Genomic DNA, 25,892 nt, shown 5'->3' on the forward strand with positions numbered 1-25,892 from the left:
GAGAGATATTAGTTCATAGTTTTTGTTTCTAGTAATGTCATTATCTAGTACTGGGGTAATGTTGACCTCATAAAATATGTTAGGACGTATTCCCTCTACTTCTATATTCAGTAAGAGATAGTAGAGAAGTGGTATCATTTCTTTCTTAAATGTTTGGTAGAATTTATCAATGGAACCATCAGGGTCTAGTTCTTTCTTTTTTTAGAGTTATTAATTATTGATTTAATTTCTTTAATAGATAAAAGCCTATTCAGATAATCTGGTTCTCTTTGTGTGAGATTTGGTGAATTGCATCTTTCAAGAAATTGGTCCATTTCATCTAAGTTATCAAATTTGAGGGCACAAAGTTATTCATAATATTTCTCAATTATCTTTTTAATGACTATGGGATCAGTAGTGCTAACCCTCTTTCATTTCTGATATTAGTAATTTTTAATTACTAACTAGTACTTTAGTAATCTTTTTTTCTTGCTTAGCTTAGCTAGAGGTTTATCAGTTTCGTTGATCTTTTCATAGCAACAGCTTTGGCTTAATTGATTTTTACTGATTTCTTATTTTTAATTTCATTGACTTCTGCTCTAATTTTTAGTTCTTATTTTCTTCTGCTTACTTTGGATTTAATTTACTCTTCTTTTTCTAATTTCCTAAGATGGGAGCTTAGATAATTGATTTAAGATCTTTCATTTTTGTCTAACATATGCATTAAATGCTCTAAATGTCCCTCTCTGCACTACCTTCACTGCATCCTTCAAAATCAATAAGTTCTATTTTCATTTTCACTTGGTTAAAAATGTTTTTTAATTTCTCTTGAAACTTATTTTTTTGACCCATATATTGTTTCAGTTCGGTTCAGTTCAGTCACTCAGTCGTGTCCGACTCTTTGTTTATTACTTTGTTATGTATATTTATATATATATATATAATATGTATTTTGTAATATATATAATATATAATATATTTTGTTATATATATATTGTTTAGACATGTGTTATTTAATCTCCAAATATTTGGGGACTTTTCACTATCTTTATGTTATTGATCTTTAGTTTAATTTCACTGTGGTATGAGAGCGTACTTTGTATGATTTCTATTCTTTTAAATTTGTTAAGGTGTGTTTTATGGCTGAGAATATAGTCTATCTTGGTTAATGTTCTGTGTGAACTGAAAAGAATGTGTATTCTGCTGTTGTTGAATACAGTATTTTATACATGTCAGTTAGATCCAGTTGATTGATGGTGCTGCTCAGTTCAACTATATCCTTACCAATTTTCTGCCTGCTGGATCTGTCAATTACTGATAGAGGGTTGTTGAGATCTCTAACTATAATAGTGGATTTGTCTATTTTCCCTTGCATGTCTTATCTGTTTTACCTCACATATTTTGACACTCTGTTTTTAGCTACATACATGTTAAGGATTATGTCTTTTTGGAGAACTGACCCCTTTCTCATTAACAATGCCCACTTTAATCCCTGATAATTTTCTCTGTTCTGCGATCTTCAGTGTCTGAAATTAATACAGTTACTCCAGCTTTCTTTGAGTTAGTGCTAGCATGATATATCTTTCTCCATCTCCTTAGTTTTTAATCTATGTCTTTATGTTTAAACAGGGTTTCTTGTAAACAACATATAGTTGGATTTTGCTTTTCTTATCCACTCTTGACAATCTATGTCTTTTAATTAATATATTTAAACCATTCACATTTAAGGTGATTATTGCTATAGTTAGATTATTATATACCATCAGTTCAGTTCAGTCACTCAGTTGTGTCCGACTCTTTGTGACCCCATGAACCGCAGCACGCCAGGCCTCCCTGTCCATTACCAACTCCTGGAGTTTACCCAAACTCATGTCCATTGAGTCGGTGATGCCATCTAACCATCTCATCCTCTGTCGTCCCCTTCTCCTCCTGCCTTCAGTCTTTCCCAACATCAGGGTCTTTTCAAATGAGTTAGCTCTTCGCATCAGGTGACCAAATATTGAAGTTTCAGCTTCAACATCAGTCCTTCCAATGAACACCCAGTACTGATTTCCTTTAGGATGGACTGGTTGTATCTCCATGCAGTCCAAGGGACTCTCAAGACTCTTCTCCAACACCACAGTTCAAAAGCATTAATTCTTCTGCGCTCAGCTTTCTTTATAGTCCAATTCTCACATCCACACACGACTACTGGAAAAACCATAGCCTTGACTAGATGGACTTTGTTGACAAAGTAATATGTCTGCTTTTTAATATGCTATCTAGGTTGGTCATAACTTTCCTTCCAAGGAGGAAGTGTCTTTTAATTTCATGGCTGCAGTCACCATCTGCAGTGATTTTGGAGCCCCCCAAAATAAGGTCAGCCACTGTTTCCACTGTTTCCCCATCTATTTGCCATGAAGTGATGGGACCAGATGCCATGATCTTCATTTTCTGAATGTTGAGCTTTAAGCCAAACTTTTTCACTCTCCTCTTTCACTTTCATCAAGAGGCTCTTTAGTTCCTCTTCACTTTCTGCCATAAGGGTGGTGTCATCTGCATATCTGAGTTTATTGATATTTCTCCCGGCCATCTTGATTCCAGCTTGTGCTTCATCCGGCCCAGCATTTCTCATGATGTACTCTGCATATAAGTTAAATAAGCAGGGTGACAATATACAGCCTTGATGTACTCCTTTTCCTATTTGGAACCAGTCTGTTGTTCCATGTCCAGTTCTAACTGTTGCTTCCTGACCTGCATACAGGTTTGTCAAGAGGCAGGTCAGGTGACCTGGTAACTATGTACCATGTTTGTAACCATTTCTGTTTATTTCCCTTGTTCTTTGTTGTCTTTCCCTCTTTTTCTGCCTTTTCTGGGCTTCCCTGATAGCTCAGTCGGTAAAGAATCTGTCTGCACTGCAGGAGACCCTGGTTCAATTCCTGGGTTGGGAAGATCTGCTTAAGAAGGGATTGGCTACGCACTCCAGTATTCTTGGGCTTCCCTTGTGGCTCAGCTGGTAAAGAATCTGCCCGCAATGTGGGTTTGATCGCTTGCTTGGGAAGATCCCCTGGAGAAGGGAAAGGCTACCCACTCCCGTATTCTGGCCTGGAGAATTCTGTGGACTGAATAGCCCATCGGATCGCAAAGAGTCGGACACAAATGAGTGACTTTCACTTTCACTGGTTTTAACTGAGCATTTTATATGATTCTATTTTTTCTCTTAATATATCAATTATACTTCTTTTTTAAAAAAACGTTAGTGGTTGTCCTAGAATTTGCAGTGTACTTTTTCATCTAAAGTCCATTTTCAAGCAGTGCTATACCACTCCCCAGAGAGTGCAGGTTCCTTGTAAAACAGGATTCACAATTCCTCCCTCCCTTCCCTAATAACATTGCTGTTACTCATTTCATTTCTTCTTAAGCTATAATCAACCAACACATTGTTGCTATTATGACTTTGAACAGTTTTCTGTTAGATCAGTTAAGAGTAAGAAAAGTAAAAAGGATTTATTCTACCCTCATTTATCCTTTTTCTGATGCTCTTTTCTTTATGTAGATCTGAGTTTCTGACCTAGATCATTTTCTTTCTCTCTGAACAGTTTCTTTTAACATTGCTTGCAAAGCAAGTCTATGGGCAACAAATTCCTTCAGTTTTTGTTTATCTGAGAAAATATTTCTCCTTCACCTTTGAAGGATAATTTCTCTGGATACAGAATTCTAGGTTTATGAGATTTTTCTTTCAACACTTGAAATGTTTCACTCCATTTTCTTCTTACATGATTTCTGATGAGAGGCTAATGTAATTTTTTTTTTCTTATTCCTCTATAGGTAAGATGTTTTCCCCCTCTGGCTTCTGTCAAGGTTTTCTCTTTGTCCCTGGTTTTCTACAGTTTGAATATAATATGTATAGGTATAAATTTCTTTGGTATTTCTCCTGTGTCATTCTCTGAGCATCTTGGATCGGTGGTTTGGGTGCCTCATTAATTTTGGAAAATTCTCAGCCATTATAACTTCAAATATTTCTTCTGTTCCTCTCTTTTTTCTCTTTCTGGTATTTTTATTGTATTTCAAGCCTTTTGTATTGTTCCGCTGTTTCAGGACTTTCTCCCTTTTTCATTTCAAAAGTAGAACTGCCAGATTACATTATAATTCTATTTTTAATTTTTTGTGGACCCTCCATACTGTTTTTCACAATGGCTGCACCATTTTACATTCCCTCCAAGAGGGCATAAGGATTCCCTCTTCTCCACATTCTCACCAACATTTATTATTTCTTGTCTTTTTGATAATAGCTATTCTAATAGACATGAGGTGATGACTCATTGTGGTTTTGATTTTCATTTCCCTGATGATTAATAATGTTGAGCATCCTTTCAGGTACCTGTTGGCCATCTGTATGTCTTCTTTGAACAAATGTCTATTCAGATATTTTGCCCAGTTTAAAATCTGATTGGTTTTTTGAGTATTGAATCATATGAGTTCTTATATATTTTTAATATTAACCCCTTACTAGGTATATAATTTGCAATTATTTCTTCCCATTCAATAGGTTGCCTTTTCATTTTGTTGGTTTCCTTTGCTGTGCAGAAACGTTTTAGTTTGGTGTGGTTTGATTTGTTCATTTTTGCTTTTGTTACTTTTGCTTTTGGTGTGGAGATTTAAAAAAAAAAAAGAATCCTTACAAAGGCTTATGTCAAGGAGTTTACTGCCTGTTTTTTTCTAGGAGTTTAATGGTTTCAGGTCTTAGGTTCAAGTCTTTTTCATGTTGAGTTAATTTTTGTGTATGTTGTTAGATGGTGGCCCAGTTTCATTCTTTTGCATGTGGCTGTACAATTTTTCCAACACCATTTATTGAAGAAACTGTCCTTTCCCTATTGTATATCCTTGACTTCTTTGTTGTAAATTAATTGACCCATATATGCATGGGTTTATTTCTGGGCTTTCTCTTCTACTGATATATGTGTCTGTTTTTATCCCAATGAGTGTGTGTTCAACTGCATCCAACTCTTTGCAACTCCATGGACTGTAACCCACAAGGCTTCTCTCTATGGAATTTCCAGGCAAGAATGCTGGAGTGGATTGCCACTTCCTACTCCTGGGGATATTCCTGACCCAGGGGTCAAGCCCATGTCTCTCGCATCTCCTGGCAGGCAGATTCTTTACCACTGTGCTACCTGGGAAGTCTTTTTTATCCCAGTACCACACTGTTTTCACTACTATAGCTTTGTAATATAGTTTGAAATCAGGAAATGTGATGCCTTCAGTTTTGTCCTTCTTTCTCAAGGTTTGGCTTGAGATAGCCAAATAGCTTTGGCTATTTGGAGTCTTTTTTGGTTCTGTACAAATTTTAGGATTGTTTGTTCTATTTCTGTGAAAAATGCCATTAGAATTTTGATAGTGGTTGCACTGGATCTGTATGTTGTTTTCAGAAGTATGAACATTTTGACAGTATTAATTATTCCAATCCACGAGTACAGAATATTTTTGCATTTATTTGTTTTTAATTTCTTTTGTTGATATCTTACAGTTTTCAATATATGGGTCTTTCAAATCCTTAGTTAAATTTCATCCTGAATATTTTATTCTTTTTGATGAGATTATAAATGAGATTGTTTTCTTGATTTCTCTTTCTCATAGTTTGTTATTAGTATATAGAAAGCAACAGATTTTTGTGTATTGATTTTATATCTTGAAACTTTACTGAATTCATTTATTTTTTCTCAGTTTTTTGATGGATTCATTAGGGTTTTCTAAATATAATATCATGTCATCTGCAAATAGTGACAGTTTTGCTTTTTTCTTTTCAATTTTGATTCCTTTTATTTCTTTTTCTTGCCTAATTTCTCTGGATAGGACAATTCCTATTATGTTCCTATTATATTAAATTAAACTGATAAGAGTGGACATCTTTGTCTTGCTCCTGGTCTTAGAGGAAGAACTTTAAGCCTCTCACCATTGGGCATGATATTAGCTGAGGGTTTGTCATATATAACCTTTATTATGCTGGGATACCTTTCCTCTATACCTGATTTGCTGAGAATTTTTATCAAAAATGGATGTTGAACTTTGTCAAATGCTTTTTCTGCATCTATAGAGATGATCATATGCTTTTAATCCTTCATTTTATTAATGTGGTACAGCAAGTCCCCTACATATGAATGAGTTCTGTTCCAAGAATGTGTTCATAAGTTCAATTTTTTTGTAAGTCCAACAAAGTTAGCCTAGGTACCAAACTAACCCAGGCAGCTCTATAGTACTGTACTGTAATAGGTTTATAATACTCTTCACACAAATAATACATATAAAACAAATGGAAGAGAATAAAGAAAGCATTTTTAATCTTACAGTACAGTACCTTAAAAAGTATGCAGGAGTTGTGTCAAGTGAACAGGCAAGAAGAGTTCTGCCTGGAGGAGGAAGAGAGGTGGGAGATGGTAGAGCTGAAGGATCGTCAGCAACAGGAAAAGGAGGGCAAGCGACGATTTCACTCATGTCAGATGATGATGGACTGCAAGTTCACATCTTTGAAAGCTTTCAACTTGAAGGTTCATATGTAGGAGACTTACTGTATATCACATTGACTGATTTGCAGTTGATGAAGCATCCTTGTATACCTAGAATAAATCATCCTTGTATACCTAGAATAAATCCCATTTAATCCTTTTCATGTATTGTTGAATTTAGTTTGATAAGAATTTGTTGTGGATTTTTACATCTATGTTCATCAAGAATACTGATCTATACTTTTTTTTCTTATGGCATCGTTGTCTGATTTTGGTATCAAGGTAATGCTAACCTCATAAAATGAGTTTGGAAGAATTCCCTCATCTTCTATTTTTTTAAAGGGTTTGAGAAGGACTGGCATTAATTCTTTGACTGTTTGGTAGAGTTCACCAGTGAAGCCATCTGGTCCTGTGCTTTTGTTTGTTGGGAGGTTTTTTATTGATTCAATTTTCTTACTTAATTGGCCTGTTCAGATTATCTCATCTTGCCTAAGTATTGGTAGGTTGTTTTTGTGAATTTATCCATTTCTTCTAGGTTGTCCAAAGACATTTTTCCTGGACATTCTGCTTTTTTTGCCCATTCTTTTGTTCTTTGCATTTCAGTTTGTGACATTTCTATTGACATATCTTCAGGCTCACTGATCTTTCCTTAGCTATGTCTAATCTATTCTGAGTCCGCTGAGGGCTTCATCTCTATTACGATATTTTTAATTTCTAGCATTTCCTTTTGATTCTTAAAGTATTCATCTCTCTTCTTACCTTCAGTTCAGTTCAATCACTCAGTCGTGTCCGACTCTTTGCGACCCCACGAATCACAGCACGCCAGGCCTCCCTGTCCATCACCAACTTCCGGAGTTCATTCAAACTCATATCCATCGAGTCGGTGATGCCATCCAGCCATCTCATCCTCTGTCATTCCCTTCTCCTCCTGCCCCCAATCCCTCCCAGCATCAGAGTCTTTTCCAGTGAGTCAACTCTTCACATGAGGTGCCAAAGAATTGGAGTTTCAGCTCTAGCATCAGTCCTTCCAATGAACACCCAGGACTGATCTCCTTTAGGATGGACTGGTTGGATCTCCTTGCAGTCCAAGGGACTCTCAAGAGTCTTCTCCAGCACCACAGTTCAAAAGTATCAATTCTTCTGCGCTTAGCTTTCTTCACAGTCCAACTCTCACATCCATACATGACCACTGGAAAAAGCATAGCCTTGACTCGACGGACCTTTGTTGGCAAAGTAATGTCTCTGCTTTTTAATATGCTATATGGTCATAATTTTCCTTCCAAGGGGTAAGTGTCTTTTAATTTCATGGCTGCGATCACCATCTGCAGTGATTTTGGAGCCCCCAAAAATAAAGTCTGACACTGTTTCCACTGTTTCCCCATCTATTTCCCATGAAGTGATGGGACCAGATGCCATGATCTTTGTTTTCTGAATGTCGAGCTTTAAGCCAACTTTTTCACTTTCCTCTTGAACTTTCATCAAGAGGCTCTTTAGTTCTTCACTTTCTGCCATAAGGGTGGAGTCATCTGCGTATCTGAGGTTATTGATATTTCTCCCGGCAATCTTGATTCTAGCTTGTGCTTCTTCCAGCCCAGCATTTCTCATGATGTACTCTGCATAAGTTAAATAAGCAGGGTGACAATATACAGCCTTGATGTACTCCTTTTCCTATTTGGAACCAGTCTGTTGTTCCATGTCCAGTTCTAACTGTTGCTTCCTGAACTGCATATAGGTTTTTCAAGAGGCAGGTCAGGTGGTCTGATATTCCCATCTGTTTCAGAATTTTCCACAGGACCTTACCCATCTGTTATGGAATGTACTTTTTCCATCAGAGCCCTTAACATATTAATCATCATTATTTTATATTCTCCATTGAATAATTCCAATTCTGTGTCATATCTGAATCTGGTTTTGATGCCTACTTTGTCTCTTCAGACCACTTTTTTCCCCTCATCTTTTAGCAGATCTTGTAATTTGGGGTTGAAAGCTGGATGTGATATATCAGGTACTAAGAACTGAGACAGTCAGGCTGTAAGTGTGAGGTTTTATGCTAACTTGGCTGGGAGCTGGACTGTAATTAATGTTTGCTGCAGCTGTAGGTGCCAGAGGCTTCAGTTTCCCTGGCTTTATTTTCTACTTCCAATTGTCTTTGGGTTTCCCTAAAAACTCCTTCCTAAATTGTTTTGCAGCTCTTCGTTGTAGCCGTTGATGTGGTGGTAAGATGTTGGGGAGAGAGAACATTTGATAACCTGTTTAAATCTCAGTTTCTTACTAGGCTTGAGTCCTTGAACTGTGATGTTCCAAAACAAAGCTTTTTTTTCTCCCCTTTTGTGAGACAGGAAGGCTGGAGAGGTCAGAGTTGTCTAATTGCCCTTCCCTCGGGTCAGGTAAGCCTCAGGTAAAACCTGCCCTCAAGGGGCAGGCTTTTGTTAGGGAGAACACTCTGGGCTTATGTCAAAATGATTACTTTCTCCTCACCCCTGCCTGAAGCATGAGAGATTTTTTTCTTATAGTCACCTTAAAAACCTGGTTAGGTTCTGGATGTCAGAGATACCCTGAGACTGAGCACCCAAGAATTCCTAACTCGCAGTCTAGTCCGTCCAGCAGTTCTTCAGTTACCAATTAAGTGTTCCTATCAGTTACTGGCTCTAGCAACTTCTGCTCCCAGCAAGCTGATCTCAGCTGTGATTCTCCATGTTCACTCGTCTGTCCAATTTTCAGGTTGGCAGTTTGCCCTGTGACCTCATTTCTCTGACGGATGTAAGAAAAGCCATCCATTTCTGGTTTGCTCATCTTTTTTCTTGCTGTAAGGATGGGAGTTTTGATTTCCAAGCTCTTTATGTGTCAGAGCTGTATCTGGAAGTCCTCTCTAACCATTTTATACTTTGCACACCAACCTGTTTTGCAAAGAAGAGACAGATGAAGCTCAGAGAGGTTAAGAAATGTGCCCAGGGTCACCCAGCTGATGGGTGGTAGAGCCAAAATTCTTTCTTCCACTCCAGTGGTCTTTAAGAAACTGTACCAATGCCAAGCATTCCAGAGGTGTTTAACATACAGGCCCATTCAGAAGTTTTCCACGGAATTCCTGGTGAAATCTGGGCTTAATCATTTAACTTGAGAGTGAAGTAAGAACTTCATGAGTCATCTAGTCAGTTTTCTGTCTCTAAACAAGAAAATTAACCCAAGATAAAACCTTATCCAGCCCAGAGTTCATCATCTCTCACATGGAGTCAACTTTAGTATTCACTAATAGCATCCTTTAATGTGTGCCCATCTTACTGGTGTGGAATCAGAGTCTTTAAAACCAGAGAGGCCTTAAAGATCAACAATTCAACCCCCTTGCTTTACAGGTGAGGGATGCTGACACTGAACTCCCTGCTGTCCATTGGCTTTCTACCTCCTTAACTTGCTCTTTGTCCTAGATCTTTCTAGGAATACTTTAGACACACTTCTTTTTGAAATAGTTAATGCATAGTCACGTGCTAAAACTTGTGTTCTGCTGCATCCTTTGCCCCATGGGAGAGGGGAGAAGGTAGACACCATGCCCTTGGGGTGACCTCCATCTCACTGCAAGACTTAGGAGACTTCTAGTCATCAGGCCTCCTTGACCTCCATCAGTCTTCTCTGAGGTCTGGATAGACCAGTGGTTCTCAATTGGAGCTGATACCCCCTGTCACCTGGAGACATGTGGCCATGTCTGGAGACATCTTTGCTTGCCACAACTGGGGAAGGAAGGAGGGAAGGTGCTATTGGCATCTAGTGGGCAGAGGCTAGGGATGCTCTAAACGCTGTTATGCATAGGACATTCCCCCTCCCCCAATGAAGAACTTTCTGGCCCCAAATCTAAAAAAGCTGGCAAGGTCGAGAAGCCCTGCGGTGGAGTGTGTTCACTCAGGATCTCCACAGTAGCTCTTTGTGTGCTTGAAATGGCCACATTTTCCTTTCAGCTTTCCTGAAAGACAGCTCCTGGGGGGCATGGAAGCACTTCCCCAGGGGCCCCACTGTGGTCACGTGATGTAGCTGCCAATCAACTCGGGGCGAGGGCTAGCAGCCTCCCAGGAAGGGTGCACTCCCAAAGTGCTCTGCAAGACCTTATGTGACTGAGGTGCTTTCTTCTGGGTAGCAGGTGGGTGTCTCTGCCCACACTTCCCCGCTGATCACGTCTGCGGAGGGAGGAGGAAGCCTTATATAAGCGCAGCCTCACACAACCTTCTGTCATTTTGGCACTTCAGGGCCTGGGGAACCCCTCCCTCCTAAAGTCTCCAGGGAATGTGGCTCTCTTCCCAACAGGCCCGGCAGGGATGCTAGCCACCTGCAGGGTAAAATCTATGCTCTGTAGCCTTTGGGATGGGCCTGGCCAACCTCCTGTCCAACTTCTGCAACCCCAGCGCACCAGCCCTGCTCTCCTCTCACACGCCACACATGGTGCTTCTCAGGGGCCAGGCCAAAGTGCTTCCTTCTGCGCCTCTGCTCTGCTCCTGCTTGCCTCCCTGCCTGCAGCCTGCCTTCCCTAACTTGACTGACTGAGCAGTGCCCGCGGGCATGACCCTCCTTTGTGAAGCTTCCAGGTCCCCTGCCCTGCCAGTCACACTGTCTTCTGTGTTGTCGGTTCTTGGCACACCACCCCCCTGCAGGTCTTACTTTGCTGGATCATAAGTGTTAGTGTCTGTCTGTGTCCCCCCCCCATTTGCCTGCATGGGTACTGATGCTCATGCGTGCTTCATATGTGCTTTATACCGGGGGCCTGGGGCCTAGCACAGCGAAAGCTTATTGAAGGAGTGAGTGAATGGATGAAAAGTACTTGGAAGGAATGTCTCCGCTTCCTGTTCTCAGAGTGGCTACATCCCAGCCCCTAATGATCCCCTGTTGCTCCCTTGGTTACTTGAGACACAGGACACATTGACTTCTGGTCTACCTCTTCTCCCGCCATGGATGCTGTATGGTCTTAGCATATGTGTTCTCTATACTTGTGTTCAGTTCAGTTCAGTTCAGTTCAGTCGCTCAGTCGTGTCCGACTCTCCGTGACCCCATGAATCACAGCACGCCAGGCCTCCCTGTCCATCACCAAATCCCGGAGCTCACTCAAACTCATGTCCACAGAGTTGGTGTTGCCATACAGCCATCTCACTCTTGGTCGTCCCCTTCTCCTCCCGCCCCCAACCTTTCCCAGCATCAGAGTCTTTTCCAGTGAGTCAACTCGTCGCATGAGGTGGCCAAAGTATTGCAGTTTCAGCTTTAGCATCAGTCCTTCCAATGAACACCCAGGATTGATCTCCCTTAGAATGGACTGGTTGGATCTCCTGGCGGTACAAGGGACTCTCAAGAGTCTTCTCCAGCACCACAGTTCAAAAGCATCAATTCTTCGGTGATCAGCTTTCTTCACAGTCCAACTCTCACATCCATACATGACCACGGGAAAAACCATAGCCTTGACTAAACGGACCTTTGTTGGCAAAGTAATGTCTCTGCTTTTCAATATATTATCAAGGTTGGTCATAACTTTCCTTCCAAGGAGTAAGCGTCTTTTAATTTCATGACTGCAGTCAGCATCTGCAGTGATTTTGGAGCCCAAAAAAATAAACTCTGACCCTGTGTCCACTGTTTTTCCATCTATTTCCCATGAAGTGATGGGACCAGATGCCATGATACTTGTGTTAGCCTCTTGATAAAAGTGAAAGAGGAGAGTGAAAAGGTTGGCTTGAAGCTCAACATTCAGAAAACAAAGATCATGGCATCTGGTCCCATCACTTCATGGGAAGCAGATGGGGAAACAGTGTCAGACTTTATATTTTTGGGCTCCAAAATCACTGTGGATGCTGATTGCAGCCATGAAATTAAAAGACACTTATTCCTTGGAAGGAAGGTTATGACCAACCTAGATAGCATATTAAAAAGCAGAGACATTACTTTGCCAACGAAGGTCCGTCTAGTCAAGGCTATGGTTTTTCCAGTGGTCATGCATGGATGTGAGAGTTGGACTATGAAGAAAGCTGATTGCCAAAGAATTGATGCTTTTGAACTGTGGTGCTGGAGAAGACTCTTGAGAGTCCCTTGGACTGCACGGAGATCCAACCAGTCCATCCTAAAGGAGATCAATCCTGGGTGTTCATTGGAAGGACTGATGCTAGAGCTGAAACTGCAATACTTTGGCCTACCTCATGCGACGAGTTGACTCACTGGAAAAGACTCTGATGCTGGGAGGGATTGGGAGCAGGAGGAGAAGGGGACGACAGAGAGTGAGATGGCTGGATGGCATCACCGACTCGATGGACATGAGTTTGAGTGAACTCCGGGAGTTGGTGATGGACAGGGAGGCCTGGCGTGCTGTGATTCATGGGGTTGCAAAGAGTCGGACACGACTTGAGCGACTGAACTGATACTTGTGTTTCCCTGGTGGCTCAGATGGTAAAGAATCTACCTGCAATGCAAGAGACTCAGGATCGATCCCTGGGTTGGGAAGATCCCCTGAAGAAGGAAGTGTCTACCCACTCCAGTATTCTTGCCTGGAGAATCCCATGGACAGAGGAGCCTGGTGGGCTACAGTCCATGTGGTCGTGAAGAGTCAGACACGAATGAGCAACTAACACTTTGACTTTTACTTTCATTCTGGGTACACCCACAGTAGCCAGCTGCAATGTGGTACCCTGTCCTAGGCATGATCTCCGGTCGAGGAAGTAATAAAATCGTAACCAAGTTCACAGCTCTCCCTAATTCTTCATTTGCCGTGGCCCCAACTGGACGCCAAACGGCACCGTTCTGAGCTCGCGTGCAGTGAAAGAAATATTTTCGTGCACTAATAAAATTACCTTCTCCAAAGAAGGCAATTTGCATGTTAATGTTTTGGGTAATTCTCTGCAGCTCCAGTGCCCTCAGGACTGCAATTTTTCTCTGACAAAGTGACAAAAATAAACTCCCGCATAAAAGAGCATTCCTCTTCTCTCTCATTTGGGCTCTAAAGTGACATTCTTAATAGAAGTCAGGTTGAAACCCACTTCTCTGTCTTATTTTTGACACTGATCTGCCTCCCATCATCTCTCCAAATGACAGGCTGGGTCCTCGGAGCTCCTGAGCGGGGCTTCTTCTTGAGGACAGACGGGCCTTGGTCCTGGGGATTAGGGAAGAGGGCTGCATTTGGTGGCTGAGGTAGGGTGACCTGTTTGTTGTTTAGTCACTCAGTCACGTTCAGCTCTTTGCGATCCCATGGACTGTAGCCCACCAGGCTCCTCTGTCCATGGGATTTCCCAGGCAGGAATACTGGAGTGGGTTGCCATTTCCTTCTCCAGGGGAACTTCCCAACCCAGGGATTGCACCCACGTCTCCTGCATTGGCAGGCATAATCTTTACCACTGAACCGCCCACCAGGGGTGACCTAACGTCCCCTAGGTCAGCTATTATCTGGAAATAAAGAGCATCTACACTGGGATGGAGATTCTGAGCCTTTGCCCTCCAGGACCGCAGCACACTGTTTCCCTGCCAGCCATGGGAAATAATAATAAGGATAATAAGGAAAGCAGCTCAGATTTGTGGGGTGTCTTCCAAGTGCCAGACTGGGCCCCCTTAACATCTAAGCCCTCTCACTGAACTGACCCAAGAGCCAGACAGGGTACACAGAAAATGTGCTCTGAGAGTGAAGTGAATGAGCAGAGGCCACGTATCGCCATTGACCTTAGATGTGTGTGGCGTAAAGCCTGGATTCCTTCTGCACTAAATCGATGCTAAAAGTGTGCTCATAAACCTAGCCCATGTGCCACAGCGACTCATGCCTGCGTGCTCCAGAGCCCGCGCTCCAAACACAAGAGAAGTCACCGCAATGAGAAGCCTGCGCAATGCGATGAAGGCCCAGCGCAGCCAAAAATAACTAACTAAATAAAATTATTTTTCAAAAAAGTGTGCTCATCGCGTCGGTGACCCAAGCAGCAGGAGGGGAGGAGAGGACGGCCGTTTACCAAACACCTACCGTGTACCATGCGCTATGCCTATAGATTTCTTTCTTTTCTTGAGCAGTAGAATGATTTATTTTCCCTTTGTTTAATTAAAAATTTTTAATTAAAAAAACATATACAAGTTTAAAGGTTCCTTTTCATTTACAGTTATTTCAAAATATTGGCTGTATTCTCCATGGTGTACAATCCTTCCTACCTGACACCTAGTAGCTTGTATGTCTCCCCGCCCAGCCCTTATTTTGGCCCTCCCCCCACACACTGGTAACCACTGGTTTGTTCTCTGTATCTGTGAGTCTCCTCCTCTTTTGTTATATTTACTCATTTGTTGTCTTTTTTACATTCCTCATATAAGTGATATCATGCAGTATTTGTCTTTTTCTGTCTGACTTATTTCACTTAGCATAGTAACCCTCCAAGTCCATCTATGTTGCTGCAAATAGCAAAATTTCATTCTTTTTTGTGGCTGAGTAATATTCTACTCTGTGTGTGTGTGTGTCTTCTCTATCTGTTGCTTCCATATCTTTATACTAACTGATTTCATTCATTCGTCAACTAATGGCCAGGGAGCACCTAACTCTTGCCAGGCACAGGTGGTGACGGCAGGTACAAGTGACCAGTTAGCAAAGACAGATGGACATTAAGCACAGTAACACAGAAATAAACACTTAATTACATGTTACCATGAGTTCCAAGAAGTAAGTTTTAAAGAGGATAGCAGAGAAGACCTAATATGGAGACGGGTCAAGGAGAGCTGTCAGTACAAGTAACATTGGACCTGAGATCTAAGTGCCCCCCAGGGAGAGGCGGTAGGAAAGAGGGTTTCATCAGAGAAGAGGGTTCTTCAGCTCATGAGGCTGCCCAGCTGCAGAGGCAGGCAAGAGCTGGATCCTACCTGGATCTTACCATGCGCTGACAGCACATTAAGGATGTAGATTTGTTCTGAACGTTGTTGAAGTGCTTAAAGCAGGGGAATACACAGCTTGACTCGTGTTTCTGAAAGGTCATTCTGGATGCGGTGTTAGAAGCTGGGACACCAGCCAGCTGGGAGGCTGCGTGGGGGTACAGGAGAGTGATGGTCTTGCAGGCAATGGGTGGGGATAATGAGGGATGCAGGGAGCCGGGTGGAAAGTACTTGGGGTGCTGAGGGGGAGGTAGGGACTGTGGGAGAAGGGTTCAACAATGGCTTTCAGTATTCTGGCTAGAGCAACCAGGAGGATGAAGATAATTTATTTAAATTGGGTCGGCATCAGGAAAAGAAGACCCGGAGATCCATTTCTAACAGGCTCTCTGAGATGCTGATGAGACACCCCAGTGGGCAAAAAAAAAAAAAAAAAAAAAGTAGTGAGGCCTGGAAATAACGATTCAATGGCATTGATCTCACAGAGGATATTTAAAGCCTAGAGAATGGATGACAGGGAGAGACAAGAGCTGAGCCCAGGTGGAGAGCCCTGCAGGACCCCACGCGCAGGAGAGCCAGTGAAGCCTGGGAGAGCCTGAGCCTGGAGTTTCCAGAGACAGACAAAGAAAAGCTGGGGAGAGAGTGTTCAAGGAGGGGCTGCTGAAACCATTAGATGGCATTTCTGGGGTTGGGGGGACCGCTCTGAAGAGCTCTGATACCACAGTCCTTATGTCTCAGCACAGAAAGAATTCAGTGAGAGGCAAAGAGATGGACGAGAAGTAATTTATTACAATAGGATGCTTATGAGGCTTACAGGTGGGCTAGCGAGAGAGTGCCACACCCCGAGAACTTACTGACCTACAGTTTTATAATCAAAGGAAAACTGGGGCGGGGAGGGGGGGCGGTGGAGAAGACCACTTTCTTTCTCATTCTTGAGTAGATGCCGTGCTTCCATCATCAGCTCCTTCTCCAGGCTGGGCACGGGAGTTTTTTTGTCCCTACATGGTCAAGCCGGGACTGTAAAAGTTATTTCAGGTCTCTGTACAGAGAGTACCTTTCCATCCTAGGGGTCATTAACTTTCTGAGCTCACTGGGCAGGATGTGGGTCCCATGCCACTGTTGTTTTATTGTTTGGGGGGCATATCTTGGGCTTCTGTTACCTGCTTTGGTGGCCAAGCCAGCCTGCTTGGTTTTGTGGTTAAGCAAACCTGCTTTCTTGAGTAATGCTTAACTTACAGGGGTCTCCCATGGTTTTTCTGCTTACAATCCCCCGAGGGGGATTAACCGTGTAATCACCTCCTTTGTCCTGTTACTCTGTCCCTGTCACTGCCACGTGGACAAATGCAGAGAGTGAGCGAGCTGACAAGAGGGAGAGGGAAGGTGGCCAGTCATTCGGCGACAGCAGCTTGGTGGCAAGGTAGGGAACCAGCCACCTGAGGCTCCGGAGGGGAGGCTGTGGAGATGGTGCCTGCACCAGCATCCCTTTGGGAAATCTGGCTGAGCATGGAGCCGAGATGGAAAGGTGACTGGTGGATGCAATGTCAAAGCAGCCTTTTAATGCAGGACTGGGTCTGTTTGCTGGCCAGTGAGCACAATTCAAGAGGGAGACCCTGATGATCTGGGGGCACTGGGCACTGACTCCAGACCACGTGCCCCTCCTCCCTTAGGCTCTGCCACGTTCCTGCCTCTCACAGGCATCATCTGCTTCTTCCTTTGCCTTCTAACCCTTCCTTCTCCTGGTCCCACCCCCACCCTCCCCTCTCCTCCCTGCTTTCCTTCAGATGAGGGATGAGGGCTTGCCTGGCACTGTATCCCCCTGATTGGTGGTCAGCAAAAGTCTGTGGAATTGAATTGCTCTGGTTGCTGCCTTACAAATCCTCTCAGGGCAAGGCCATGGTGGGGAAGAAGAGTTAGATTTGCTCTCTGGAAGAGTAGAGCCAGTACAGAAGCTTTGCATATTTCACCCCAGTGGCAGAGAGCACACAGTGAGACAGCGCCTCCTAGGGAGGTGATGAGACCCCCCAACCCCAATCACCGGAAGTGTTCAGGTGAGGGCTAGATGACCACCATCAGCAATGTCAGGGTGGGCATCCTCAACTCAGCACCTCACGGGGAAACTGAAGGAAGCCAGAGAGACAGCACCAGAAACCATTCTGTTCCTGCTGGCCCGTGACTTACTTCCCTGCCTCTCTGGGTGAACCCGGGGTCAGGAGGGCAGATTCTCAGAGCTGGGCTCGCGTCCCCACCGCCACCTCCAGGCTGTGGGGCTCCAGGTGAATGTCTTTATCTCCTGTACCCCAGAACTTGTATCCTCCAACTAATAAACAGCCAAGAACAAAAGCAAAATTTCGCTGTATCACTAAACACAGGTGAACCACCACAGGGTAAAATGGAAATCAGAAATGCACCTGCCACCTGGATTTTTTTAAAGAGGTTTGCATTAAAAAATTTTTATTTTTGTTTTTATTTCTTTATTTTAAAGTTACTATTATTATTTATCTTTTGGCCGCACTGTATGGCATGTGGGATTTTAGCTCCCCGACCAGGGATTGAACCTATGCCCTCTGCATTGACAGCGTGGAGTCTTAACCACTGGACTGCCAGGGAAGTCCCTAGATTTTGTTTTGAGGGTGAGGTAGAGGCGCCCCATAAAGAGCTCACCCCAGTGCCTGATACATACAAAGCATGCGCTCGATGCCAACACTCTTCTCACCCAGTGGTGTGGTGATCCTCTAAGGGCCTGGATTCTGTGATCTCTGAAGTGCTTTCCAAGCCAGAGATTGTGACCCCTTGCTGAGTGATGAATGTTGAACCTCAGAAGGTCCATGGGAGCCATTAATCCCACCAGAAGCATCTGGAAGAGCACCGAAGAGGTGGCAGGAAGTGGTGAACGGCCCTGCAGCCCATCTCCCCAGACGATGACTCAGGAGGTCACATCCACCTCATGGTGGAATTGGGGGTGACCCTGGCTGGGGCTGGAGCAGGACCTTCAGGCCGCTCTGCACCCGCCAGCGGTGTGACCTGCGATTAATGAAATGATGGAATAACTGCTTTCATCTTGCTTATGTTTGTTATGTGGGTGCTGCGGGCTTCTGGGGGTAATGATTTTTCTCCAAGGTCTATTTATGGTTCACTCCTGACACTTAGTAATTTTTCCATCTAGCCAAGGACAGAGGTGATGGTGACTCGCTGCTCTAATGCTTAGATACAAGAATTCTGTGCGGGAGACTTCTGTTCCCCAGCTAGAGGGGAATGGCTGTCTCCTCTGTCCCTTAAAGGCTGAGCCTTGAGGCAGTTTCCATCTATTTTGGGCTGAGGTGGTGTAGACCAGCAGTGGGGGACCCAGTACCGCCACTCTGGACATCGTGAACTGGGGCACAGGAAATGTGACCTTGGGCAAGTGGCTGGGCCTCTCTGGGTTCAGCCCTCTCAGCTGCACAGTGTGACTATCAGCAGGACCAGCCTCTCAGGGTTGTTGTGAGATTGAGGGGACGTGCAGGGAAAATGCACAGCATGAGTCCTGGCGGCAGAACATCTTCAATAAACATGGTTCGAGATTTTAGTTATTATAACAGAACTTTTAAAGATATTCTTTTTTAAAAAATATATTTATTTATTTTATTTTTGGCTGTGCTGGGTCTTTGTTTCTGCGTGGGCTTTTCTCTGGCTGTGGAGAGCAGGGTGTTGCTCTCTAGTTGCGGTGCGGAGGCCTCTCGTTGCGGTGACTTCTCTTCTTGTGGAGCACAGGCTCTAGGCACGCAGGCTGAGTAGTTGCGACTCCCGGGCTCTAGGCACGCAGGCTCAGTAGTTGTGGCTCCCGGGCTCTAGGCACGCAGGCTCAGTAGTCATGGCACACAGGCTTAGTTGCTCCACAGCATATGGGATCTTCCTGAATCGGGGATCGAACCTGTGTCTCCTGCATTGGCAGGCAGATTCTTTACCACTGACCCAGCAGGGAAGCCCAAGTATTATTTTTCAAACATTCAGAAGCCATCATCCCTCCTAACGCTTCTGGAATCCTGAGAAATGGCCCGATCCTCTGCCCACTTTACAGAAGGGGAACGTGAGGCCCAGAGAGGGGGAGTAATTGGCCCAAAGCCACGGCACGCGGAGGGCAGAGGCCGAGTGGTGATCCAGGGCCTCTAACCCCGCAGCATAATTTTTCCTCCTGTAATCCCAGTCAGTCGGCTCACTGATTCCACAAACGCTTCCGGAAAGCCTGCTCTGTGACAGCCGGAGATGGGGGCGCAGGCTCCCCAGGCTCGGGACAGCCTAGTGTGGAGACGAGCCGGTTCATTAGTGCAATAAAAGAAGCAAATGAAACCAGCGTCATGATAACGCTCCAGGCAGAGGGAGGTGAAAGGGAAGGCATTAAAGCAGCGAGCTGACTGGTATTTTTTAAGCACTGTATTGGGCTTTCTAGGGAGTTGTTGATAAAAACCACTCTTTACAGACACAGAAACCGAGCCCTCCAAAGGAGAACTGGCTCCCAAAAGACTAGACAGCTAGCATGCGACAGAGCAGGGACCAGACCAGCCCAATCAGTCACTCCTCCATGGAGCCAGATGCCATCTCTCAGGAAAGGCCCAGTTTTCATCTCCCGCAGTAGAGCCCTTTGAGACTCCAGCCCCAGGCCTGGGGGCAGGACCACGGTAATGCTCAGGGGGACCGACTGCAGCTACAGATCAGAGCAGACTGCAAGCCACCCCAAGAACGGAGAGAAGACAGATCCTCGTGATTAAGCACCTCAGAGTCGGTGCAGCCTTCCCATAGCTCTTCTGGGGAGCGTTCTGCTGCACAGAGAGGAACCACTAAAGTAATTCTAGTCAAGATCACTCAGCTTTATTTCCCACCACCGATTGCAAACAGAAAACTTGTATACTTGCACATTTAAAAAGTCACTATGAGACAGAAACCTCTCTTCCAGGTGAGCAATGAGAAAGAGATTTAAAGGTTGGGGTGAGAGAAAGAATCAGCGAATAGCTGTCCTAACCCAGCACACCAATATTTTGAAATAGAATTACTAGCAAGGAAGCACAGGTATATTTGAGAGGGAAAAAATACATGTATCTCATATTCAGTCTTGGGTAATATCTCTGGCTGTCGACAGTGATTTGGATTTAATTATATCATATATGCAAATGTGCTCTATAAACTATAAAATAATACATAAATGTCAGATGTTAAGAAAGAACACGGTGTTGGAAGGAGAACTGTGGGTTTGAGAGTCAGCAAGGGTTTAAATGCCGCCTCGTCCACTTCAGGGACCTCGACAAGCCACTTGGCCTTTCTGGGTCTCAACTGTAAGTGGGGAATCCTTGTAATAACGTCCTCTTCCGAAAGTGACTCAGAATCAGATGAGAAAACGGATATTCTTTGTAAACTGGCAGGTGCTCTACACAGGACTGCATTATTCTTGTTTCCATCCTTAAGCCCCAGAGTAGATGATGAGATTATCAGGGCGCAGTGCCAGCACTGTCCTTAACTTCAGTGATCAAGAGCCTCTCCTTGGGTGTGGAGAAGAGCAGGCTGGGGACCCGGAGCCGGTGGGCCCTCTCTCACCAGGCTGATGGACAGAATGAGGCCACGGTCTGTCAGGGGCTGCATCCAACATGCAAGTGGCAGTCTCGGTGAGAGCCACGCGGATGGCTATGCTGGAAGGTTCCAAGGGCAGCTTTCTCCAGCGAGATCCAGGAGCCCAAGTGAAGTTTAGAAAAACACTTGGCAGCTGATCTTCAGGCACAGCGGGCAGGAGGGGAAAGCCTGTTTGCAAAACCTGGGGGACGGTTCTGCACCTTCTTGCTGACATCCAGCAGGAACGGGAGTGGTGGGAGGTGAGCTCCCTCATTCCCTGCAAGGCAGCGTGATTTCTTCCTTCTAAGTGACTAGAATTAAAACTCTGACCTGGCCGTCTCTTGGACGGCTCTTGAAGCCTCAGCAGATCAGAAAGTTACGGGAACAGTCCTAGGCTCAGGCACCTTAGCGGCTATATGACTTTGACAAGTCTCTTGAATATAAAACGAGATTGATGGTAACACTTGCTCCCTGAGATTTCTGAGAGATCCGTTCAGTTAAATAATGCAAGTGCAGCCCTTCGCCCAGGGCTTGCACATAATGAAGGCTCAATGAATATGAAGTGCTATTGTTTCCTTTCATCCCTTTTACTGTAATGGGTCACTGAAGCAGTGTTACTGAAGAGATGCTTCCAGCTCCGCATCAGAGCTGTAAGGAGTGATCCGGCAGGGCTGGTGGAGGAGCAGGGGAGAGGGACGGGGTTTCTTACATTTTCTCCTAAATAGCTCGAGTAATCTCGAAGGCCTGCTAAATGGTAGGAGAGACTGCAAGTACTGGGTGCCCCTTAGCAGAACCAAGCTACAGACCAGGGTGCAATGGACTAAAGCGTGCCCTACCCCCCACCTTCAATCATATGTTGGAACCCTAACCCCTCGTATGACTGTTTTTGGAGTTGGGGCCCCTGAGGAAGTAATTAAGGTTAAATGAAGTTATAAGGGTGAGGCCCTGATCCAATAGGACTGGTGTCCTTATAAGAAGAGATACCAGATTGCTGGCTCGCTCTCTCTGCCTTGGGAAAGCACGGAGAGAAGGCGGCTGTCTGCAAGCCAAGAAGAGAGCCCTCAGCAGAACCAAACCACGCTAGCACTCTGATCCCAGACTTTCCACCTCCAGAACGGTTGATAGAATAACCATCTGTTGTCTGAGCCACCCCGGCTATGGTGTTGTGTTATGGTATTTGGCAGCCCAAGCAGATAAAGATGGTGGAGACAGGTGGACAGTGGGATTTCAGAGGAGAGCGCTTGTTCTCTGTACCCCCAGAGGTTTTTGATCACTCATGGCAGGGCTAGTCCAGCACTAGGTTTCTCAAAAGACCATGCTCTCAACTTCTTCACTCCACTGCCTCCTCAAGAGCCCTTCAAGAGACAGCCAAGAGGGAATGTTCACCCCGAAGCTTCCTGATCACCCTTAAGTGTCGGATCCCCAGCACTGCAGTTACAAGCAGCATCTGGGCCTCATCACCAACAGACAGCCCCCCAGGGGACGGGAACAGGAACCTGCGTTTCCAGCAAGATCCCCAGGTTATTTTACAAATAAAATGTTAGCAAACCACAGGCCTTGAGGGGAAGGCCAGTCCCCTCAGCCTGCTGTTAGAGCCGCTTCTTTGTGAGGACTCCTGACTCACCCTTATGCCCCCATCCACCCCATTGGCCCCTCAGAGACATAGGCATGACCCCCAGATTCTATGCAGAACCTCATCACCTCTCTCCACACCCCCCCACCCCCCACTGCTGCCTGGTCCAAGTCTGTATCAGCCCTCGCCTGGACCAGTGCAGTAACCCCCTAATGCATCTCCCTGATGTTTTTCTCCTGTGCCCCTGCCACTTGCTGTCAACACAGCACTGGCAACTTCCCAGTGGCCGCCTGTCTTCCTCAGCATGAGATCCTAAGTCCCACCTTGGTCCACAGGGCCCTTATGGCCTGGCCTACAGAAGCTTTCAGTCCCACACTCCATCAGTACGGACAGAGAAGGGCAGGGCCTGGTGGAGGGCAACTGAGCTTGGTTCCCGCCCCCCCCCCCCCCCCCCCACCGCTCCGACTTAGTGGTCAAGTCGTGACGCTAGAAAAAACTGGGGATGTGTGGTTTCTCAGAAACCAAGAGAGGACTTAATGCAAAGTTGGAACAAGTTCATGCTTTTTCAGCTCCATCATTAGTCTTTTAAAAATAACTGATTGCAAGCCTGCTTTCAATCAGAGTGTCTTAAAAGGCAGACATTTTTAGCCCAAAGTCAAGCTTCTCTCAGTTCGGGGGCCAGCCCTTTTGCAAGCAGGCTCCTTTTTGCAGATGGGCTTTCAGAGGAGAGAAAGAACAGACCGAACCTGGCAGCGAGAGGAGGTGAGGCAGGGACGGGTTCTCAAAGTGGGGTCCCAACTAGGGGCCTCGTCACCGCCTGGGGACGTGTTCAAAGTGCAGGTTCTCAGACCTTCAGAACCAAGAACCCTGGGGTGGAGCTGCAGCCAGTATCCCAACAAGGCTTCTGAACAGAATCAGCAGAGCCTGAGGCTTGGGTTCAAATCCCAGCCCTGCCGCTTTACCAGCATGTGACCTGAGGGCAAGTTATGTGACCTGAGGGCAAGTTGTTTGATCTGTCTGGGCCTCAGCAGTGGGACTTGTAGTGAGGGTCAGAGCACTGGCATAGTGTTTGTGACCCATGCAGGAGTCATCCTCATGCATATACTTTATATAAACTTTTTATCAAAGCAGAACATGTATGCAGAAAGTTTGTACTCTAATTTTTCAAAGCAATGACTTCAAATAGTAGCAAAGTCTTTGTAATTAGAAGCAGCTGTTCCAGCATCACCTTTTTCCACTCTCTAGATTTTCCAGTTGCATATTTTTCAATTGCACACATGTGTACTATAGAAAATCCGAAACTGTAGACAAGCAAAAAGAAACCAAGGATAACACAGTCAACCCCATTTCTTGTTTTATCAATAATGAGATATTGATAATGATTTCTCAATGATTTAGCCATACCTTTTTCTCCCCAAAGGGGTCTTAATTGTATTTTGGGGGGTGTATTATTGCTCTAATCACAGTCTGCCTCCAATTAAGGGAAGGAAACGGGTGTTTGTTGAGTAAAAGGTGCTCAGTCCTCACTGTCCAGAGTGCGTGCGCCAGAGACCAGCAGCCTGGGTTCCACTGGGAAGCTTGGCAGAAACGCAGGGTCTTGGGCCCCATCCCGGAATCTGCATTTTTTGGCAAGACTGTGGTTGAAGTTGGGGAAGGGGGTTGTACACCCCAGAGCTGTGAAGCTTGCAGTCACGCACTGCTCTTCCAGTCCTGAATAGGAGACTCGAGCTAGCGTGTAAACGCATGCGGCTTCCTTGATAAATGGAAAGTCTTGAGCGCTGCCAGCTGAACTAAACAATGTGATTGATGAGGAGGGTGATTTACATTCTGGCCCGAGCTCCTTATCTTGTCAGGGACTAGGGACATGCCATTCCTGGACCCGGCAGCCGTCTGCCGACCACACTTGGAGCAGCGGCGCTCTGGAGATCGCACGCTTGTGAAGTTGGGGGCTCCGACTGCCCCAGGTTTCTCTGGCTTTAGATCCCAGCCTCTTCAGCCTGCGTGTCCTGGACCCTGCCGCTGACTGTGACACACACACACATGCACGCACGCACACCCTAGGAGAGCCCTGGCCCAGAGTCAGTGATTAGAAAACGTCTGTCTCTTCATACAGGCTCAGGCCTCATCCCCTGCGTCTTGGTCGGTACCAGGCCTCTGTTTACATTAAAAGGGTTACTGTTCTTTTTATCAGCTCCTGTCAAGACCAAGCAGGGGACTTGCAGAACGTCTGGAGTCAAGAGAAGCTGAGTAAAAAAAGCTTTGATGGACTTCGAAGAAGATTAGAAACAAAAAACAAAAAAGCAACGTCTTTGCTCAGCTCAAGCTTCCAACACAAAAAGATGTCTCAGATCCCAGGGTCCATGTATCATCCAGTATTTATGATGATCTAGGCCGGGCTTCTGCCTCCAGTGACAGACCAGGCAACTAATATGTCTGAGAAGGAAGCAAGGCCCCTGGGAAGGTGTGGATTATCCAAGTGGGAGCTGGCTTCTCTAAAAATACCATGTGGCATTTGGTCCAACCTTAGAGCCATCTTCCCCAAGGAGCCCAGGGAGCCCCATGATTTTGGATCATGCAGCTCACTTTCACTAGGATGTTGGGAAGACTCAGAACCTTTTGTGAGGCACAACTTGATTAAGAGAATTGGGAGTCAAGAGTGTGAATTTCCACGCCACAGTTCTCCGGCTGTGTGACCTTAGGGAAGTTACTCAAGTCTCTGATTGCTAGTTTCTGTATCTGTAAAAGGGGGCACCTTAATAGTGACCTTGCAAAGGTGTGTCTGTGAAGCACCTAGCGCTGACTCATTCATTCGTTCACTCCTGTAGTCGGTCCCTCTGTATTGAGCATCTTCTGGGGACCTGGCACTGGGGGGGCTGAGGTGAGCTGGAGCCCACAGTCCAGCAGGGAAGCTAGAGATTGTCAGTGAACCACGCAAATAAAACCCGGAACTAGCCGCCAAAGGTGCTACCGAGAAAAAGGCAAGAAGCCTCTACCAGGGGCTGGATCTTACCTGGGACTCAGAGGAGGTTTTGCTGAGTGAGTGATTTTCAGCTCAAATCCCAGGAATGAATAGGAATTTATGAGGCAAAGTAGAAGAACCTTCCAGGTGCAGAATGGGGTCTCCTATTAATACCTTTCAGAATACAGTTTTGAGTATAGAGAAGGGGTCAGATATGTTTTACTTTTTGAGGTAAAATTTGCATGTAGCAAAATGCACAGATTTTAACTTAAGGTACAATTTGTGGATTTCGAGAAACATACATGCTCATGTAACTGACTTGCCTATGAGGGCTTTCCCTGGGTGGCTCAGATGATAAAGAATCTGCCTGCAGTGTGAGTAGATCCAGGTTTGATCCCTGGGTGGGGAAGATCCCCTGGAGAAAGGAATGACTACCCACTCTGGTATTCTTGCCTGGGAAATCCCAGGGACAGAGGAGCCTGGC

General features: G+C 45.1%; 1 protein-coding gene across 2 annotated transcripts in view; it reads left to right on the forward strand.

Annotated features, from left to right (window-relative positions):
* Window positions 1-25,892, forward strand: part of TTLL11 (tubulin tyrosine ligase like 11) — a 262,378-nt gene that overhangs the window by 235,044 nt on the left and 1,442 nt on the right. The gene's annotated exons all lie outside the window — the stretch shown is intronic.

The sequence above is a fragment of the Moschus berezovskii genome, chromosome 11 (genome assembly GCF_049115385.1).
Source record: "Moschus berezovskii isolate FMDL1 chromosome 11, NW_MosBer_1.0, whole genome shotgun sequence".
Taxonomy (NCBI): domain Eukaryota; kingdom Metazoa; phylum Chordata; class Mammalia; order Artiodactyla; family Moschidae; genus Moschus; species Moschus berezovskii.